General features: G+C 40.1%; 1 protein-coding gene across 1 annotated transcript in view; it reads left to right on the top strand.

Annotated features, from left to right (window-relative positions):
* The window catches only part of LOC113406192 (cilia- and flagella-associated protein 47-like), a 691,445-nt gene that overhangs the window by 380,483 nt on the left and 289,796 nt on the right, over nucleotides 1–21,166 (top strand). The gene's annotated exons all lie outside the window — the stretch shown is intronic.

The raw sequence follows: 21,166 nt of genomic DNA, 5'->3' as shown, positions 1-21,166 counted from the left end.
GTGTTAGGGACACTAGAGCTAAAGTCAAGCAAAATATGACTAATTTATTAATAAAGGGGTAAATGAAAGAGAAAAAGTAAAAGAAATATAAACAAGCAATTGCCAATGGTTATTTCAGTTACAGTCTCTTTTTTATGTCTGTCTTTTGGAGAGCTTCCAGCAGAGATTACAATTTTAAGGGTCTGTTGTGCTGTGGGGGGTTAGGAGAACACATTTCCCAGGTAAATTAAGGCTGAAATAAACTATTACTCCAAATCAGTAGCGAATCCTGCCTTAGTATACCAGACAACTAAAACATTTTATAATGGACAAAGGAAAAGTCAGTGAATTGTGTTTAATTTATCAAAGTAATCTAAACAGTTAAGATCACTTATTTTATATCCATTTATAAACTAAGTCCTAAGAATCTGAACAAAAACTATTTAATTCAGTTTCTTAACAGAAGCCAATCAATAAATATAAATCATTTAATATAAATATAACTATATTCAAATGGATTCTTATTTTAGTTACAAGTTATGGTAAGGTTTTTTGATTCTATAAACAAAATATTCATACATTCTTATAGCAATGTTGTCAGAGGCATTGTATGAAATGCTTGCATTTAGATACAAAACAGTGCAAATAAACAACTCATACAAGGCTAAGACAATGTTAAGCAGTTGAGGAATAAATAGATAACGTCACTTTAAGTGGAACCGTGATTTAAGAAGATAACTTCTATAAAACATTTCCCAAATGTAATAAGATAAGGACCATATTAATGCCAGACTGGGTGTCTTGAAACAAAGAAGATGTATCCTGTATACCTGGAGATGGCTACTGTTGTTTGTCTTCTGACAAAATAGTTCTTTCATTTACAACCTTCTATAGTAATCATGTTTACAACTTGCTATGAAAGAGTCCTACCAAATATACTATGCAGGGCACAAATCACTATAGCATTTATTTAAATATTTCCAACATTATATAAAGGAAAATAATATGAAAATTTTAGAAGAAAAATAAAAGTTTATAAAGCTGCATTCCAGGATTTGTGCAAACAGACAATGTAGGAAATAAATATGATTTTATAGATAAGTAGGTGTCATCTTCTCTGAGAATCTTGGTGACTATCAACTGTGGACAAAAAGCAGAGTTTTCCTATGAATTTCTTTGTCTAGTTTATATGCTTATTTAATGTCTGCATGCAAAAATAGAAGAATGTGAACTACTATAATCTCTAAGCGTCATATACATGAACACTGTTGTAAATATCTCCTTACATTCAGAAAAGAAAAAGGCAACTTTGTATTAATCTAAATTATAATAATGAATTGTTATAATTCTAGTAATAATATCATTTTGCATCAAAAGTGATATCTTTCTCTAACAAAAGGTTACTTAGCAGTGAATGTAGTTCTTTGAATATATCAGAAATACAGATCTGTGCTCCCTGCCTTCCATACCCATCACTTTTTAGAGCCTTTTTTTTAGAAATTGTGCATAAGCAGAAAGAAGCTGAGAGACAGAGATGCAGTCCCTCATATACTTGAAGGCCCAAACTTTAAACACAACGAGGAAGCAGTCGCACTCGATAACCCCTGCCTTTGTAGAGCTTTGGATGTAAAATACAGTCTTCCTAGACTTCTTGACTAGAAGACTCTTCAAATATCAGTTAACAGAGCAGCAAACTTAGTATGCACAGTGGTAGCATATAGAAGCCTCTCCAAACACCATCTTACTACTCAGCACCAAGTGGAGGACTTAGGCCTTGATCCTGCAAACACTTAAGCACTTGTGTAACGTAAGCACCTGAGTAGTACCACTAAAGTGAATGGGACTACTCACATGCTTAAAGTTAAGTTAGGGCACAAGCATTTGCAGGATTGGGTCCCTAGTGCATAAGGCACAGGAATTAGCTCTTAGAGTAAACATTTTTTTAAATAATTTGAAAAGAGATGCCAGCATTTGTGTTACTGATATAAAAGTGTGATTCATTTTTATCTTCATTGATCATATATCCATACTGCAAGCCTCTCTAGTTTAAAGAAGAAATGAAAATAGCTTTTTCAAGAAATTCTACTAATGCTCTTATCTAGTTGGTTTTGTAGACGCGAGTCTTTGAAGTTTTGATTTCAAGCTTCATTGCAAAGAGTTTGAAGAAAATTGTGTCTATTAAACTTTCCACTAATGTCTCCTATTACTCTCAAAAAGCAGGTTTTTTCTGTTGCTGCTGGTGGTGAAATAACAAGAAACATTACTGATAATGCACATCAGTTTGTTTACAATATTAGGGTACTTTCAGGTGATTTTACCTTGCTACCTTAGCTCATTATCAGTATTTTCTGGCAAATCTTTTGAGATTGTGAAGTCCTAGAAGAATAGTCTATTGAAAATTAGTTACCATTTCAAATGCCAACAGTAGGTGTATTAAGATAAGTTTTTACTTCTAATTGAAGTTCTTTGTTCTCTATAATTGCAAGGATAGCTTTGTACTTAGGATTTTATTTCTGTGGTTTTTTTAGATTTTAATATACATAAATTAAGATTTGCTTAAAATAAAATAATTGATCTTAGATAATTTTAGTCTGTTTCTGGGGGGAAATTACTTGGAAAGTGACAGATACTTTATCACTGGTAGCAGTTATGTTTTAGTCAAGGTTAGCTAGAATAAAGTTTAGATTACAGGATGATTGGAAGATTCTGGAGTCTGAGAAGATTTATTTGCTTTTTTTTTATACTTTTTCATTTTAGATCTATTCATCCATTAAAAATAAGTAAATTAAAGGTCTGGACTGACCTCAGATAAATCACCGAAAGTGTATGTTGGCAGCCTATTACTACTATTTATACTTCTGCAGCACCTAGATGCCTCAGCAGAAATCAGGGCCCATTCTGATAGGCTAGGCTCTGTACATACACATAGTGAGAGACAGTCCCTGTCCCAAAGAGTTTACAAACTAAACTAATAGGACAGACAAAGGATGGGAAGGGAAACAGAGACTCAGAGAAGTGAAGTGACTTGCCCAAGTCTTCATACAGTAGGTCAGAGCTGGGAACAAAATCCAGGATTCCTTACTCCCAGTCCAGTACCCTATTGACCAGAACACAGTGCCTCTCTAATTCTAGGCTTCAGAGCAAGGGAAAACTAGAGGTCAAGTGGTTGTTTTAAATACACTTTTAAAAACCTTTGTTTATACAACTCAGTCTGCTAATTTACTTAACTTTGCCTTTTGTAATACTTTTCTTTGTTAATGATATTATTTAAATTAAGAAAAAGTGACCTAAGGTATAAAGTAAAAAACAGTCTACATTTACATGGACTGTACACAATATTACAAAATTAACTTTTTATAATGGTGTAGTTCATGCAAACGAATAGAAAATGCATGTTATAGAATTAAATGATACAATTACAAAGTTAAAATGAAAAAAATAACAGTGGAGGAAAAGCAAAAATAAGAGTTTCACGCAAGGCAGAAAGATACGTTCAGAGGGGATTTGAAAATAGATAGAGACAGTAAAACTGATAAAAGAAAGTTGTTCAAGAATGCAGGTGATGTAGATAAAACTCAGGATTAATGATGAGATTATGTGAAGGAACTGAGAGGAAGTCATTGCTAGAAGAGACAGAGGAGTAGAAAGACAAATGAATAGAGAGGTAGGCTAGAACAGATCCATGGACAAAGGCAAAGAGAATGGTTTTGAATGGGATTCAAAAATTAATCATCTGTTTGAGGATAGTGAAGATGGGTCCTATTACTTTGTACAAGTGAGGGAGCAAGCTTTAGCGTACTTTACATGCTGGCCTCTGGAGAACTGGAACTTGGGAAAACACAAAATAAGGGGGTTGCAAGAGAAGATTGTAATTATATTTAGCATTTAAATAGCAATTTTGCATGTTCAAAGACTTTTAGAAACATCATTTTATCCTCACAAAACTCCTGTGAGGACAGTAAATATTAACACTTTTTTTCAGATGGAGAAGCAGAAACAAAAAATGACTTTCACACAGTGAGGTAACAGAAGAAGGCATAGATGGAGAATTTTAGCAGAGAGAGAGTTAAGTTAGTTGTATACAGTTGTATACTGTTAGTTGGTGGCAACAGGCAAATTTGTCAACATTGAATGGGATGGTAAAAGAAACTTCAGGGCTGAATCCAAAATTTTGGACAATAATGGATACAAATTGAAAGTCTCTGCTGAAAAGAGAAATTGAAGTAATGATCACAGATTTACTTGCTCAAAGTTGATAGGGAGAAGTCTTCAGAGCTGTTGTACACTATGCAGTTGAATGTCATCACCATGACAGTGGTAGCTAACAGAAAAGGTAACTTAAGAGGGAAATGTTAGTTAGATGACTATCTCTTTCCTGTCTGTGCCTGTGACAAAAAGTTCAGAAAGACAATAAAAAAAGTGATGATGTAGATACAATTCAAAGTAAAATCTTCATGTCTTTAATTATTATTATGGTGGCGCTTGGTAGGGACTCTATAGTTAGGACTGCTTTCTAACATGGGTCAAAAATAGGGCACACATTTTTTTCTTTCTTTTTCTTTCTGTAAAAGGAGGTGACTAATTATTGTGAAATTTCACTAAGGGTTCCACAACCACAGTGTTAAATCTATCCTAGCTTTCCATTACATCTTTTAACCACCCTTCTGCACAGAACCCTTTACCAAATATCCTCTTCCAACACAGCCAACTACTGAGCTACACATCTACAACTTCTAGTACACCTCTACCCCGATATAACTCGACCCGATATAACACGAATTTGGATATAACACAGTAAAGCAGCGCTCCGGGGGGCGGGGTTGTGCACTCCGGTGGATCAAAGCAAAGTTCGATATAACGCGGTTTCACCTATAATGCGGTAAGATTTTTTGGCTCCCGAGGACAGCGTTATATCGGGGTAGAGGTGTACTTGGAAAAATATTTGCTAAAGAGATATGTGCAGAGTGAAGGTTGTGGTGCCTGGTCTTGGGTGTGTAGTGTTTGCGATAATGGTAAGGTCGATGGAGGAGTAGAGGGTATGGTACATACCATTAAGTGGCTTAACTTTTCATTTCCCTGCTTTTATGAGTTTGGCTCAGAAATGTTCTGTGTGTAGCATCTCTAACCATTTTGTAATGACTTTTTATTATTTTGATTTATTTTAAACATTTATGTGGTGCGGTCACCATGCTTCTGGACACCTTATAACACTTAAATTTAAACACTCAAGAAGATCTATAAGAGATCAATGTTTAATGCCATGCTCCCTTGATCACTAGTCAGGGTCAGGAAGAATGTACTCTGTTTACAGCATCCTTATCACACTCTTTGTTTCTACTCTTTTGTCCTTTATTAGCTAATAATTAAGAATCTGTTTTTCATTTGATTTTCCAGTAATAATGTTAATTTAATTAATTGCTTTTTACAGTACAACTTGTTCTGGGATTTCTGCTCTATCTAGTTACCTTAGCTGTTTTCTTGTCATTTTAGCTTCTCCTGTTTCTCTGGAATGTCTTCTCTGTTTTGCCTATCCTCTAACTGAACATTTTCTCAAGGGACTTTTATACAGTGCAGGGAAGGACTCATAAGAATTATCAGCAACCCTGTTACGGGTTGACTGATCCCTTTAAGAGAGAGCAGGATCCAGTGCACCGGTGACTCATCAGTTGCCTTCCAAGTGGGGTTAAAGAAGGCATCTGGGCCATATAAATGGGGAGAGATAGAGACAGTGGAGAGTCCTCAAGAGAGGGTAGGTAAGAGCAGCCTGGGAGTGAGAGATTGGCAGGTGAGAGCTTCCAGAGACCAGAGAGGGCAGGACGTCCCTGAAGGAAACTGTTGGTGGTTCCTGGAGAAAGGCTAAAGGAGCAGAGCAGCAAGAGGAGTTAGTTGGCTGGCCTACCCAAGCCAGAGAGCCAAATCCAGAGGGCTGGAGAGAGCTAAAGTCCAGAGCCCTGCAGAGAGAGTTGCCTTCTGACATCTAAGTTGGAGGGCTGAAGCTGAGGGCCAGAGAAGTCTGAAGGCAATGGAGTGTTTACCCACTGACTTCTCCATGCTGGAGAGCTGGAGCCAGATGGCTGGAGAGGGCTGAGGGGGTAAGGGATGATCCCCTGGTGATGATGAACTCCCAGTGCAGAGGTGGGGGCAGGGATTCCAATGGGAAGAAGCGATTTGCACTCCAGCTGGAAGGGCTGGGCTGCCTGCCCTGATAAAAAGACAGGAGAGGACCAAAGAAGAGCCCAGGGTGTGGTGATACTGGAGTGTGGTATATGCTATGTAGATGGACAGGAGGATTTGGTGGTTTTTTTTTTTTATGGACTATATAAACTGGGCATGAGAAATTGACTATGTTTTGCAATTTTTTGCTATGGGATATTTACACTATTTTTCTGTAATAAACTAGCCCTAAGGAGGGGCATTACTGAAGCAAAAGGGCCTGAAGAGGATTTACTTTGGGCCCTGAAGGAGGGAAACTGATGCAGGTGTGCCTGTTCTGTTGCAGCCTGCCTCGGGGGTGCTGCAGGCAGGACCACCCTATGACAATCCCTTATCGATCCACATATCTCTTTCTAACTCTCTTCCTTCTTAAAAAGCCTGAGAAAACATTTGGACTTTGCAACATGCCTGAAGATAACTAGACTTATTTTTTGTTGGACAAGGCTGGAAGCAAGTTCCGGAGTTGAAGGTGTTTCACTAAAAACGCCTTGCCAGTTGTTCCCTCATGGTTAAAGCACCTCTGCTGCACTGATCTGCTGAGATTTCACATAGGAAGAGGAGTGCACTTACTGATAGCCAGAGTCCAAATCAATTAGGGCTTTATAGGTCAAAATATAATAGTTACCCCTTTTGATGTGAGTGGTGAGCCAATAGTCAGGGTCTTGTGGGTTGTTTCCTTTAGGAAGAGAAATTGATGACGGAGCCAGGTATTTCTTAGCTGCAATCGTGTTTTATTTACCAAGAAAGTATGCAAAATCCTGCTTCCTTGAACCAATAGGAGTCCAACAGGAAGCAGTTTCATAGCTCACAGTTCCAATCCTCTTTCCACCGCTTTCCCCATATCCACACAGCCAGTTATCTCATCATTGAAGCCAATCAGGTTGGTCAGGCATGACTTGCCCTTGGTGAATCCATTTTGACTGTTCCTAATCCCCTTCCTCTCCTCCAAGTGCTTCAAAATGGATTCCTTGAGGACCTGTTCCATGATTTTTCCAGGGACTGAGGTGAGGCTGACCAGTCTTTAGTTCCCCAGATTCTCCTTCTTCCCTTTTTTAAAGATGGGCACTATATTTGCCTTTTCCCAATTGTCCGGGACCTCCCCTCATCACCACGAGTTTTCAAAGATAATGATCACTGCATTAGATCCGGCCCCATGGACTTGTGCATGTCCAGTTTTTCTAAATAGTCCTTAGCCTGTTCTTTCACCAGAGGGCTGCTCACCTCCTCCCCATACTGTGCTGCCCAGTGCAGCAGTCTGGGAACAAACCTTGTCTGTGAAGACGAGGCAAAAAATGCATTGAGTACTTCAGCTTTTTCCACATCATCTATCACTAGGTTGCCTTCCCCATTCAGAAAGGGTCCCACACTTTCCTTCACCTTCTTCTTGTTGCTAGCATACCTGTAGAAACCCTACTTGTTACCCTTCACATTCCTTGCTAGTTGCAACTCCAATTGTGCTTTGGCCTTCCTGATTATACCCCTGCATGCTTGTGCAATCTTTTTATACTCCTACCTAGTCATCTGTCCAAGTTTCCACTTCTTATAAGCTTCCTTTTTGTGTTTAAGCTCACTGAAGATTTCTCTGTTAAGCCAAGCTGGTCGCCTGCCATATTTACTATTGTTTCTGCACATCGGGATAGTTTGTTCCTGCACCCTCAATAAGGCTTCTTTAAAATACAGCAAGTTCTCCCGGACTTCTTTCCCCTTCATATTAGCCTCCCAGGGGAACCTGCCCATCAGTTCCCCGAGGGAGTCAAAGTCTGCTTTTCTGAAATCCAGGGTCCGTATTGTGCTGCTCTCCTTTCTTCCTTTTGTCAGGATCCTGAACTCTACCATCTCATGGTCACTGCTGCCCAGGTTGCCACCCTGTAAACATGTGGGACTCACCCTTGTGGCGCCTCCTGCTGGTCTCTTCTGGGAATTAGCTCTGCCAGCCTTGGAGCACCCTCTGCAGGCCGGTATTCCACTGCCGCTTGGCCCCCGTGTCCCTCCCTGGACTCCGGTGCCCCCTGGCAGTACACCCCTCAGTCTCGGGGTCTCCCCTCCCCGGGGAACCCCCACCCCCTATCCCCACCTCGCCTCGTAGGCTATTGCCAGTCACCAACTTGCCCCCACGCCCTGGAGCAGACTGCAGTGTCAGCCACTCATCATAGACAAGGTTGGGTCTGGACCTGCTGCCTCCCTCTGCGACCCAGTGCCTCTATGGGGCCTTGGACAAGGCCCTGCAGCCTGGGGAGTTGCCAGCCTGGAGCTCTCCAGCCCCTCTGGCCTTTCCCCAGCCCTGCCTCACTCTAGGCACCCTGAGCTTCCCAGCAGCCAGGCTCCTCTCTCTCTCTGCAAGCAGAGAGAGACTGTTCGGGGTCCTGGCTCGCAGCCTCTTATAGGGGCCAGCTGGGCGTTGTTTGGGGCGTGGCCGCAGCTCTGCCTGCTTCCCCCAGTCAGCCCAGTGGCTGCTTTCTTTTGCCACAGCCCTTTCCTAGGGCTTTTTTAAGCCCCTCAGGGCAGGAGCGGGTGTCCACCCCGCTACACACCCATTTCTACTTCCTACCAATTCTTCCCTGTTTGTGAGCAGCAGGTCAAGAGGAGCACGGCCCTTACTTGGTTCCTTCAGCACTTGCACCAGGAAGTTGTCCCCAACACTCTCCAAAAACTTCCTAGATTGTCTGTGCACTGCTGTATTGCTCTCCCAGTAGATGTCAAGGTGATTGAAGTCTACTATCTCACTCCAAAAAGGTGCTTAACTGCTTCTTACGTTTATCCTGACAGAAGGGATACTTTATATATGTATTTACCTGTTTGCGTTCTATAAATTACACCATAGCTATCACTACAGAACAAAGAGAAATAGTTTCAGAAATAAAGATTTGCTTCACATTTACGCTGGGTTAACCCTACCAACCACCATTCAGCATCTATTCTAGTCTAGAACAAGCTGATTAATCTTTCTCTTTAATCTTTTCATTATTTTTCTCCTTCATCTATTGTTTGTTCAAAAAGCAGTTTTAACAACTATCACCTCTGCAGAGAAAGCCAGTTTCTAGGACCCTTAAGTCAGATCCTCTCGTCTCTGATTTAGACCAAAGCAAGATGGATCTATTTCAGCATCACCGATGTTCAGGTCGGGGTTTGTGCAGGCTCCTTGTTAACAGAGCCAGCTTTTGATCTGTTTAAAAGAAAATCTCAACTTTTGTTTTTAAAAGTGAGTCTCTAGCTCTTTTCTTTGTGAGAAAGCCTGGAAAATGTGAACCAATGCAGAATGATTGCTAAGACTGAAAGCAACATGCAGCTGGGCTTCCCTTCTTTAACAGGAGACTGGGAGGACTTAAAGACGTCACTTGCAAACATACACAGACACTTTTTCAATATAAAGTGAGTCAGTTACACTTTGGGTGTAACCCAAAGAATCAACTCACTAGTCTGTCCCACAAACTTTAAGGCTTTGAGGCTGACCCTGTACACTGTGGTGTCATAATAATACCTAATAATACATAGCTCTTACATCGTGCTTTTTATCAGTAGATCTCAAAGTGCTTTGCAAAGTCGGTAAGTATCATTATCCCATTTTGCCAATGGAGACGCTGAGGCACAGGGAAGGGAAATGACTTGCTGTAGGCAGTAAACATTTGTTTCATAATCTGGCCAAAACTTGCTAGTACTTCCAGGCCTCTTTAAATGTGACCATTACCATGGCAACCTCAGCAGCTGTTTCAAGGGGAACTCCCTTCTTGCATCCAATACCTTTAGGTGTACATGGAGGGAATGCTCAGTTTAGTCCTAGCAACCCACCTTGACCTTTTGAAGCTATCCAATCCGGCAGCAGATGGGGAGAGGAGAGAAGATGGTGTCAAGCTGTTGCTGCCACACTGAGCAAAAGTTATGTGCCATTGCAAACCTGCCTCTCTCCACCAGCCAGCCGTAGCACAGAATCTGAAGAGCTGGTATCTTAAAAGAGGGCCTAATGTTCATGCCCAAAGTAGAGTTTGACATCTCGGAAGGAATCAGATTCAGAATGTTTATTTTGATAGGACAGAATAATTTTGCACATGTTCTTGGCTCATTTTGATCTACATCAAGGAGTAGCCTGTTTCAAAGTATCTTCTCTCTAGCTACAGTCATTATGTAGAATGCATTATATTATATTATATTATCATTTTGCCATGTGTTTAACTTCTGAGAGCTTGTAAGGTGTACCCTCTAAAAGACGGACCCCATTGAAGCTTGCCTATACTTTTTATAAGCAATATTGTCTTGACTCAGCAGTTAGGCCAGACATACACTATGGCAAAGCTTTTCTTCACTCTCTTTTAAAATTAATGTTTCTCTCAGCCAGCCCTCCTTCAATGACAGATACTACTCTTTAGTCTCAGGCCTGGTCTACACTACGACTTTAATTCGGATTTAGCTGCATTAATCCGAATTAACCCTTCACCCGTCCACACTACAGAGCCAGTTAATTCGAATTAAAGGGCACTTAAAATCGATTTCTGTACTCCACCTCGACGAGCGGAGTAGCGCCTAAATCGATTTTGTTAATTCGAATTAGGGTTAGTGTGGCCGCACACCACCGAATTACTGTGGTTAAAGTAATGGGGTAGTGTGGCCGCACACCACCGAATTAATGTGGTTAAAAACCGAATTAATGTGCTTGGTGTGGCCGCACACAATCGAATTTATACAACCTATTTCCCAAATTCGAATTATCTAAATTCGGATTAATCCTGTAGTGTAGACATACCCTCAGTAGGATAAAAGTAAGTTTCTTATCTAAAATTGGAATTCTTGCAATTTATGTTCTTCACAGATTCACGCACCCTTTTCCTCGCTGTCTTTAGAAAAAGCAGGTTTCTGGATAGGTGGATTAAGGAATTGAGGTGTTGATTGGAAATGTTCTATATTCAAAGATGGTTTCCTGCCAGAATTTATGTATCAACACAACCCTGCTTTTCAGACCTTAGAGTAGAGGCTTCCAGGTTCTTATATCTAAACACTATATTTGGGGTGGCAAATTTCTCAGAATTCTAATTTCAGGTAAAATAACTTTAAATTTTCCTCAACTTTAGGATATGAATGTGATGAGGATACAATGACAATTTTTGAGCACAGAGATGATTTAGAATGAAATTCTACAGTGCATCCTGTTATATTCTAAAAGAATCATACAGGAAGTCATACACAAGTGGAGACTAACATGTTCGCATTGGCTGCAGATGTATGATTAACTTGCCCTCTAATATTACTCATAGACTCATAGACTTCAAGGTCAGAAGGGACCATTATGAAAGAAAGCATTCAGATTCTTTAAAAATAATTGATATGAACAAATACATTAACCACTGACACTGTCCAGATCGTCATGTTGATTTATCTGCATCATAAATTTAGATTGTGTCGTTAAGATTACATGTATGAGAGTCTAACCTACACACCGGATTTTCAGAAATATTGTGTTCTAAGTCCATAAGCATAATTAATTTGTTTTAACTGTCTCTCTTCCCTCTCCTACCCCCCCCCCCCCCCCCCGATTGTTTAGAGGAAGATGTAGCCTGGGTAAGCAATCACAAGTAATCCTTATGTAAACTCTGCATACATTTTTGAAGAACGTAACCTGCCAACTGGTTTCCATTTGTTACATTTTGTAACTATGTTTATGGCTTCTAATACAAGATATTCAGTGCAGTTATGGTTTGGAGTGGCTCAGATGTATAACATAAATGATTGAACAATTTTGTTGTTTCTTCCTTTGTGTTGAAAATAGTGTTCAGTTACTGTGTGCTTCACTACAGCATTCAAATTCTTTTAAAAGTGTTTTGAATTTTCTTGTGACCTTTGTGATTCATTATACAATTCATTTGAACAGTTTTATTCTGGTACTAACATGATGTACAGAAGCAATTCAGACCCAGTGATGCTTTATGGACCTGCAATCCACGTAGAATTTTGTTGGGCATAGAATATGTGCAGTGAGAATCTATGCAAACTGAGTGTAATTGTCCATGTTAAATTATTAATAAAAAAAGACTGTAACTGTTAGCAATGTAAACCTCCCATATGCTGCTTCTGAGCTTTAGGTTGAATCTTCTTTTATGCAGCAGGTGTTTATGTATTTGGTATGCTCTTGAAGCTAGTAATGTTATGTCTGCCATAACCATAAATCAGTCACTCCATTTGTAAACCAGTATATCTGCATGCTTTTGGCAGTCATACCATATAGGATTTCATTTGCATATAAACAGATCAGGGAATTTTCTTATCTGATTAAAATGCCTGGGATATGCATTTTGCTTGCTCAGGTGGTCTGTAGCTAAAACAACAAATAAACTATATAAGCCAAACTCTTGTGAAACACAGTCATCCCATCAAGTCCCATAGATCTCAAATATTTGCGTGTGTATGAAAATTCTTTATATTTGACACTGAGCTGATTCGTAGCCAGTTTAACAAGGGAATATTCAAACCATTTTTTCTTTTCTCAAACAACTGAGCTGATCCGTATGGTCTCTATGCTATTCATTCAAATTCCTTTCCAAAGCCTACTTTTTCTTTGATTCCTACAAGAAATTGCCCAGGTAATAATGAATAGGTTGAGCAGCAGTCAGATATAGTTGATGCATCTTTATTTAATCATTGAGAATATGTATAGGGTTATTAGATTTAAAAAATTACAAGTATATTAAAGTTGGAAAATCAAAGCACTCAAAAGTTAGGAAATGCCATAATTAAGGTTGACTGCAGAAGAGAGACACATTTTGCCACAGCTATTTGCTGACAGCAAAGGAATGCTGATACTCAGGATTTCTGGTTTTAATTCCAAGTTCTGGAGCTGACTGTGCTCTAATAGTTATAGATGCTTCTGCCCTGTCACCTAAGCAGGCCATTACTCTGGTTTTAAGCTGGACAGTCCTATTTTTCTATGGTTTGTCTCCTGTCCGGTACTGAGACAAATTTGGCCGTGGTTTTGTCTGGTATCCTGCACGGAGAATGTCATTTTGAAGAGCATGCTGCTCTGCCCCTGCAGGGCGGGGTGTGTGAGATCATACTAGCAGGGACAGGGCACTCTTCAAAACAGCATCTTCTATAAGCCGTAACCTTGCACACACTTGCATGCAAGGTCTTACCAGTAAGGGCAGGGTCACACAGGCAGGGTGGGCTGGAAGTTTTGTTCCTGGAAGTACCAGAATGTCCAGTATTCTGGGGATGCATCAGTGGCCACACTGCTGTCACCCCTCTGCCCCAGTCTATCCCTGTCCTTTCCTCCCTCCTTCCATTCTCTTCCTATTTCCTCCTCCCTAGCTCCTGTCCCCTCCTTCTCCAATACCGCCCACCTTTCTGCTCCTATTGCTCTGAGGCTGCTTTTTATTTCCTCCCGCCCCCACCCATGCCTCACCCCTTAGAATTTGTATCAAACAGCTTCCTCCTCCTCCTCCTCGGTACCTGGGCACCAGTAAGAGGAGCATTGAGAGCCCAGAAAAGAGTTCCTCCCTGCTTTCAGTTACTGATGCCTGACAAAACAGCAGCCGTGGGCAGCCAGGAGGAACAATGGCAGGAAAAGTCCTGCTCATCCCCTGCAGTCCTGGGATTGCACAGACTCAATGGCTGGAGTGTGCTCAGTGCAGATGGAATCTCCAGAGAATTTAACTGCCATCCTCCCATAAACCTCTGCTGAATATGTGCACAATGAGTTTTATTTTCCAGAGGCTTACAACTTGGCCAAATGTGGGGGGATCATGAAAGGGACAACAAAAGGCACATCCCTGACACTAGGGTGCCCCCTCTCCCCCTGCCAACTTTCAAAGCTCTGTACCAAAATATGGAGGTGTAAGTGTTTCTTAACAAAATTATTGTAAGAAATTTTTAACATGGGCAAAACCATCTAATTTTCCCTAGCTTCGTTTTTGGAAATGGCTCACTGTTTTGTTGAAACTTTCAAAAATAAATAATAAATACAAACAAAACAAACAAAAAAACAGCTTGAGGCAGACCGCAGGCATTGGAGAGTTTCAATCTATACAGTTTGTTTACCTAAGTTATAAGCAACTAACAACACAACCTTACAATGGAAAGGGCAGGGCAACTTTAAATAGAGGCGGGGCTGATGTAAATAAAAACTGTACACAAGTTGATTCTATCACTCTCTTCCAAAATTTGTATGTTGCTTGTCGTCTTAGATTTTTAAACTACCCCTGCAAGAACTGTTCCTTTTTACTCTGTGAACAATGCCTTATGCTGGAATACAAATAATAAATAACACAGTCAAAGAAGGATGGTCTCATAATGTAATTCAAAATGTGCATGTCATGTGAAAATTGTTGCCATGTGAAATGTGCTGATGTTAGTTTAATATACATTAGTGAAATCACAGAACCATAACCACAGTTGACAATCTTGTTAGCAATCTTAGCATGTGACGAAGTGGGAGCTCTGCGCTGCCTCTATCCATGACTGTACCTTTACTGTGGATGAATAAATGATTCCAATTTAGAGCTCTGTTAATCCATCACCTATCATGAGTGCAAACAATGCTAACTAAATGACAGAATCATAGGCTACATGTATCAGAAAAGGGATTAAATTACAGATTTAGGAAGATATGTAACCTTTATGTAGACTGTTTGCAGATAATGCACCAGAGCAGTCAATAGATTAATGAAATGTTCACTCCTTGAGTGTACTCAGCTAGCAGTCAGTTTGCGTTCATGTTAGCTGGGTACATGCTTCAGATATTATACTGCAGTGACATTATCTGTCTGTTAAATATCACACTTCAGTTCACATCCAAAATTTGTACTGATTTACCATGAAAGTTCTGGCAGATCTTTTTTGCTCTACCTTGAAGTATCTGTCAGGCTTCATATCATGTTTGCAAAATATTAGTCTGAGTTGTGATGGGGTGTACCAACCCCACACTGGGTCAATGGTGTCTGATGAATCACTGTGGGCCCAGAATACCACGCCCCCTCACCTCTGCTACTCATGCGCCAGGTGGAAGGGACAGATAAAAGAAAGCAGCCCAGCTCAGTCCACGGAGACTGACTGGGATGCCGAGCCACTGCCAGCTGAGGAGATGCCCGAGATGCACCTTGTGGAGGAAGTCACTCAGGGAATGTATTAGAAGCTGATGCTTAAACCCTTAACTGGGAATTTCCCGGCTTCATAGGGCCCTGGGTCAGAACCCCTAGTGGAGTAGGGTGGGCCTGGGTTCCCCTACTACCCCGCCTCCCACTTACCACTAGAGGTGGCTACTGTTTGCTTGCTCTGCCCCGCCCAGGGGCTACAGACTGACTGTTTGTTCTGCCCTGCCCAGGGCGTCAGAACTCCAAGTGCTATTTCCTGCCCCAGCCAGGAGGCTCAGGGGCAACAGACAGTTTGTTTTGCTCTGCCCTGCCCTGCCCAGGGGCTGTGGAATGATTGTTTGCTCAGCCTTTCGGGGGGCCTGAGTCCTCCTTATTGCAATTGTCTGATCTCACAGGGAGACCCAACACTTGTGTGATTGGGTGTACCAATCCTACACTGGGCCAACAGGGACAGCCCCGCTCAACACTCATGGCCCTCCATGACACAAGTGCCTAGCAAAACCTATACAGATGACTACTGGTTTCTCCCAGGGAAGTGTTTTTTACTTAAACATAATTTCCGGAGTTGCATTTTGGTGCCTGAATATGCCCTTTGACTTTAAACATCTTTGGACAAGGTTCTACCTGTGTTTGTTTATACATAAAGGCCTCTATTTCTCAGCTTTAGAATAAACTATTTATTATGCTCCTTTGAACTTTTCACCTACATTTTGCCCAATAATCTTCCTCCAAAAAGACTATAAGGGATCTGAATCTCCTACAAAAGTTTTAACTGGCCTGCCATTTGCCACTGCCCATCATCGACTGGTACAGCACAATATGGTTTTCTTTAATGCCTGATTGGTTTGGTCCCACACTGTAGGTGTGATCACAAGGACCTTCCAACTGGATAGGAAAGAAGTCCCAGCTCTCTCTAATCAGACTGGAGAGCAGGGGCTCAGGCAAATGGGAAGCAAATATTAAAGGGATTCTTGCATCATATCAATGTAACAGACAATCTTCTGTGTCTCTGGGCTGGTGGTAGTCTAGGGACAATCTGCAGTTAGAAATAGACTTCAAAAATACCTTCCATCCAAATTTTAGTGATGATGACAATTATGCATTCCTGGGATAGAGAGCCCATACAGAACAGCTCCACACCCAGGTAACTTGGTCTCTCCAGGAACACCAGCCGAAAGGATAGAAAGTTCTAAGTTTTCCAGGAAGCACTGACACTGTCTGCACCAGAGCCCTTGGTGCAAGAGAAGCCAGAGCGGAAGCCATATCTACATATTATATGGAGGTGCTGTTTTTGAATAGGGACTCTCCGTGGTCTGTAGCTGGTTTCCAAGGTTGGTGATACCAAATTATCCCATCCTTCCCCTCCCCAAATATGTTTTTATTTATTTGATGAAATCCCTTTTTTCCCGGGAACCTTTTTTTGGGGGGGGGGGGGTTAGGGGTGGATGTCATTTAAGCTTTTTACTTTCTAGAAGGGAAGATCCTAATGATTATCTGCAGGGAAGGGAAAATTATTTACTTTACAATTCTTACAGAGGTGTCACTCCACCCATCCAGCTCACCTCACCTCGCCCTAGGTTTAGGAGGTTATCTTTTCTGAGGTGTTATTTTTTTCTTACATTTTGTTTTTCATTTTTTAAAAGGGAGTTATTTTCCCTCTTTTTTCTTTGTCACAAGCACTATGCATGATTTCCCTCAGACTTTGAAAAATAAAATTCTATCTTAGTGTGAGCTCCTGCATGTGAAATATTAATATGGATAGTGTAATTCTGGCAATGTTAAAGGAAAGATGGTTTCAGCATTCAGTTTATAATGGGAACCTAGCTTGAAACTAAACTATGGAGAGCTAGTGTATCCATATTCTTTATAATTTAAAAAATGCCTTGTGGTTTTCATTTTGCATCCTGTAGGGATTCTGCATAGGATTTATTTTCTTTTTCAGGAAGAGATACTTTGGGTTTTCAACAGAAAGACATCTGTCCCTTTAAGAAAAGGTTATTTACAGTATCTTTCCTAGAAAACATGTATATATTGAACAGCTCATTGAAAGTGATCATGACATTGCAATCAAATTGGTATGACTTGTTCTCTGATACAGCAATTACCAATATTCCCTTGATTTGAAGTTTTGTTTGCATATTTAAAGATTTATGATACTGTGTTCTTGTTCCTCATACAGCAATTACAATAAAGGCTTAGTAAACTGTGCAACAGACAGTGCATCTTTTATATTTCATTAACATGGCTGAAAAAACTTCTCGCATATACTTGCTGCAGCTCAGTAACAAAGGAAAAATTCCAGATGCTGCATAAAATAAATTATTTGCATGACTTCAAAAACATCAGGCTATGTTTTCTAAATTGTGTGCCTAAAATATTTTGCTGAATGTAAAAAATGGGTAATATGCATCTGCAACATGCAGCTACCTAGTGTTTCATGTGAGATTGTACATACCATTGCTTACGTTTGTATTTTATACTTTGCACTCCATTTTTAAAAATGTAGTCCCAACGATAGATGTATCCCATAAAAAAGGTTAAGTATGTAAATTACAATAACAGTAATTTGTGTTTGGCTTGTATTTGCGCATGCGCACACACACACAGAGACACTGTTGCATCAACCTCGAAAGCTTTACCCCCAAAGTTTGATAGTTATCCAAGCCTTTCTTGTCAGCAAAACTGGTCTGGAGAGTTCATAAGAACAGCTTTTCAATATTTTGGCACTTATATTTCAAGTCCTTGCAAGAACAAGGAATAGGTGGTTCAAGATGTATAAAAGCAGAAAGTAATACAATTTAAGTAATGTTACTTTTTTAAAAAGTGTTTTTTTGAGATTCAAAAGCATTTGTAATTTTTGTTCAAAGGTTGAATGAGGTTTGAGAGCATTATTTTTCTATTATATTCAAACAGATTCTTCAACAGTTCTGTAATAGTTGTTACTGAAATCTAGTAAAAATTTCTAAATACTTTATTTCTTTGATTCAGGATTCCTTTTCAGTGTTTTCTATTTCATATATATATATATATATGAATGAATGGGAATAGTTTTTCAAAAGTGGCTAGTGATTTTGTGTGCCAGACTGAGAATATCATAAAGGGGTCTGAATGTCAGAAAATGTTGAGCGCACCATCCTCTGAAAATGGGCCCCTTCAGAGTGTCTCCAATTAGACACTGAAGATTACAAGTCACTTCAGGGGATCTTGGCCATCATATAATAAATTGATACCATGTTTTGATGTTAGTGACCTTTTAGTTTTTTGTAACTTTATATTTTTCTCTTCTATGACAGCTGTGATTAGCTGTTTCTCTTGGGCTGGAAGTGTATTTATTGCCATTATTGCACTAGCTCAGTAGCAGTAAATTTTTTCTTGTAATCATCTTTCATCTTTCCCTAGTAGTTTCCTAAATTTGGACATTTCCAGAAATTGTGTAAAATGGAGCTCCTCACCATTTCTGAACTCTAATTCCCACATCGAATCATAGAAATGGAGGACTGGAAGAGACATCAATAGGTCATCTAGTCCAGTCCCCCACACGGAGGCAGGACTAAATATTATCTAGACCAGGGGTTCTCAACTTTTTTCTTTCTGAGGCCCTCTCAACATCCTGTAAAAACTCCACAGCCCACCTGTGCCACCATAACTAGTTTTCTGCATATAAAAGCCAGGTCCATGTTAGGGGACAGCAAACATGGCAATTGTCTGGGGCCAGATGCCACAGAGGCCTCCATGCCACAGAGGCCCCCATAAAGCTAAGTTCGGCTTCAGCCCTGGGTGGCAGGGCTCAGGACCCCGGAGTTCAGCCCCATGTGGTGGGGCTTCGGCTTTCTTCCCTGGGCCCCAGCACGTCTAACACTGGCCCTGCTTTGCAGACCCCCTGAAACTTTCTCCCAGCTCCCAGGGGCCCCCAGATCCCTGGTTGAGAACCAGTGATCTAGCTCACCCCTTACAGGTGTTTGTCTAAACTGTTCTTAAAAATCTCCAAGGAGATTCCACAACCTCCCTAGGTAATTTGTTCCAGTGCTTAACCCTGATAGCTAGGAAGATTTTCCTGATGTCTAACCTAAATCTCCCTTTCTGCAATTAAAACTCAGTACTTTTTGTCCTGTCCTCCATGGCTAAACAGAACAATATATCACCCTCCTCTTTATAACAATCTTTTATGTACCTGAAGACTGTTATCATGTCCCCCCTCAGTCTTTTCTTCTCCAGACTAAACAAATGCAGTTTTTTTCAATCTTTCCTCGTGGATCATGTTTTCTAGAGCTTTTAATCATTTCTGTTGCTCTCCTCCAGAATTTCTCCAATTTGTCCACATCTTTCCTGAAGTGGGGTGTCTAGTACTTAACACAGTACTCCAACTGAGGCTGAGTAGAGTGGAAGAATTACTACTTGTATATTACTTACAACACTCCTGCTAATACATCCCAGAATGAAGTTCACTTTTGTTGCAACAGTATTTCATTGTTGACCTATATTTAGTTTGTGATCCACTATAACCCCCAGATCCTTTTCTGCAGTACTTCCTAGGCAGTCATTTCCCATTTTGTATTTGTGCAATTGATTGGTACTTCCTAAGTGAAGTACTTTGCATTTGTCCTTACTGAATTTCATCCTATTTACTTGAGATTGTTTCTCCAATTTGTCAAGATCATTTTGAATATTAATATTGTCCTCCAAAGCACTTGCGACCCCCTCCCAGCTTAGTATCATCCGCAAACTTATAAGTGTATTCTCTATGCCATTATCTAAATCATTTATGAAGATATTGAATAGAAGCAGACCCAGGGCGGATCCCTGTGGGAACCCACTCAATATGCCCTTCTAATATGATTGCGAGTAATTGAAAACTACTCTCTGAGTATGGTTTTCCAGCCAGTTGTGCACCACCTTATAGTAGGTTCATCTAAGCTATATTTCTCTAGTTTGTTTGAGACAATCATGTGAGCCAGTATCAAAAGCTTTACTAAAGTTGAGAAATATCACATCTATTGCTTCCCCCATCCACAAGGCTTGTTACCCTGTCAGAGAAGGCTATTTGGTTGGTTTGACATGATTCGTTCTTGATAAAACCATGTTGACTATTACTTATTACCTAATTTTCTTCTACGTGTTTACAAATTGATTGTTTGATTATTTGCTCTCTTATCTTTCTGGGTCCGAAGTTAAGATGACTGGTCTGTAATTCCCTGGGTTGTCCTTATTCCCCTTTTTATAGATAGGTACTATATTTGCATTTTTCTAGTACTCAGGTATGTCTCCTCCATGAGTTCTCAAAGACAATTGCTAATGGCTCAGAGATCTTTTCACCCAGTTCTTTAAGTATTCTAGAATGTATTTCACCGGGCCTTGATGACTTGAAGACATTTAACTTTTCTAAGTAATTCTTAACTTGTTCTTTTCGTATTTTATTCTTAGATCCTACCCCGTTTACACTGATGTTCTCTATGTTAGTCATCCAATCACTGCTACATTTTTGGTGAAAACTGGAACAAAAAAGGCATTTAACATTTTAGCCATTACTGTGTTTTCTGTTATTGTCTTCCTCTCCTCATTTAGTGGGCCTGACCCTGTCCCTTGCTTCCCATGTATTTGTAAAATGTTTTCTTGTTACCCTTTATATCCCACCCAGATAGCCAAGTCACATATGATGAGGATTACTGAAAATCTTGTTCATCATATATAAAGTTCTACCAATCCCAAGGGATCGGACACATTACCCACCAAGTCAATGAGTATTTCAGATCTTATCCAAATACACATTTACAGCCAATTCTTATTAATTAAGCTAAAAGTTATTTAAAAAGAAAAGAGAGAGGATTGTGGATAAAAGATCATTATACATACAGATATGAATAAAGCTCTTAGGTCAGTTTCATAGTGGAGATGGTGAACTGCTG

This window comes from Terrapene carolina, unplaced genomic scaffold (genome assembly GCF_002925995.2).
Source record: "Terrapene carolina triunguis isolate 2854851 unplaced genomic scaffold, T_m_triunguis-2.0 Scaffold23, whole genome shotgun sequence".
NCBI lineage: Eukaryota > Metazoa > Chordata > Testudines > Emydidae > Terrapene > Terrapene triunguis.
Note: the sequence above shows the minus strand (reverse complement) of the source record. Positions and strands in the feature narration are given on the sequence as shown.